The sequence below is a fragment of the Saccostrea echinata genome, unplaced genomic scaffold (assembly GCF_033153115.1).
Source record: "Saccostrea echinata isolate AGI-Se365-2 ecotype Australia unplaced genomic scaffold, CSIRO_AGI_Sech_v1 ptg000001l, whole genome shotgun sequence".
NCBI lineage: Eukaryota > Metazoa > Mollusca > Bivalvia > Ostreida > Ostreidae > Saccostrea > Saccostrea echinata.
Window position 1 is genome coordinate 42,081,944 of NW_026889750.1, and position 1,285 is coordinate 42,083,228.

General features: G+C 29.3%; 1 long non-coding RNA gene across 1 annotated transcript; it reads right to left on the reverse strand.

The window, feature by feature from the left end:
* Nucleotides 1–219: 219 nt before the first annotated feature.
* LOC133179564 (uncharacterized) lies at nt 220–806 on the reverse strand. Its single transcript, XR_009720141.1, has 2 exons — nt 645–806; nt 220–393 (listed from the first exon to the last, which is right to left on the reverse strand). It is a non-coding gene; the product is annotated as an uncharacterized LOC133179564 (long non-coding RNA).
* Nucleotides 807–1,285: the final 479 nt, after the last annotated feature.

The following is a 1,285-nucleotide window of genomic DNA, read 5'->3' on the forward strand; positions in this document are numbered from 1 at the left end:
CGTGGAGAATGGTTGTATACAGAGTTGAAAAGATGTAAGTTCTTACATTATTGCTTTTGGTAAAATTTTGTGATTTCAAATTTTCCAAAAGTTTCTTGGAATTTTATGTATTCACATTTGATTTACACCACTTCTCAAATATATTGTTGCAAAGTACTCCTGAAGTTTCTGATAAGGTATTAAAGACAAAAAAAAAAGAAAGAAAGAAAACAAGGTGCATCAACTTCTGTCCATTTTTATTAAAGTCAGATATGTAGAACGCAAATGCAAAATAACATAACATTTTGTTCCAGTAATTATATTTTCATTCAATTTTCGTAACCAAATAGATACTTATTTACAGTTTTCAAAAAATATATAGCATTGAAATGAATTTCTTTGTGGTGGGATCATCTGAAAAAATGAAAGGACATAAATTGTTAAATCAGATCCCAGTTCTTTTATAAGGAATTAGTTTTGCAATACAATCATTTTCGAAGAAAAAGAGTTTGATTTTAACTTAATTTTTTTAATATATCATTTATTCAAGATTCTTAGCATGTCTTTGTTCACCAAATAAGGTGATGAAAATATATTATAATTTGTCACATATTTGGTAAATCAAATAGGAAATGTAATACTGAAATCGACTTTTGCTAATGTACCTTGATATCAACGACTCCAGCTCCAACCGCCACTGTGTGAATCAGACCATCTTCTGTGCCATCTCCAGGGCGAGGCAACTGATCCCATTACGTAGACGGTCAGTATTACCAAAACAAGAAGCAACAAAAGCTGAACGAAGTTCATTGTAGTTTGTGGTAATTCACTGAACCTTAAAATGAAATAATGAAATAGACTACGTACTTTACATTATTTAAATATGAAATTGAGAGGTAATAAGTGCAGCAAAGATGAAATAACATTTTTTTTAAATTGTACACGTTATGTTCATTTTATTGTTCATACACAAAAGTTTTTTTATTAAAAAAAAACTATAAGTACTTTCAATCTAGGTTTAATCGTAAGTATAACACATTGAATGTAGACCAATATAGATAAACATAGGTAATTCTTAACTTTTATTACGTTAGATATGTGATCTGCGAACGTTTTAAGTTAATAAAAAGAACATGGGTAACCCTGAAGAAATTGAACATACCTTATTGCTGCTGAATGAAGGCTGATGTGTTCAAGAAGTATGTCTGCTTTTATATGCCCAGGTTAATGAGTAATTGAATGAAGAACCTTTCATAAATGTTAAGATATGTAGAAATTAACTGCACATTAATTTTTTTCCCAAGGT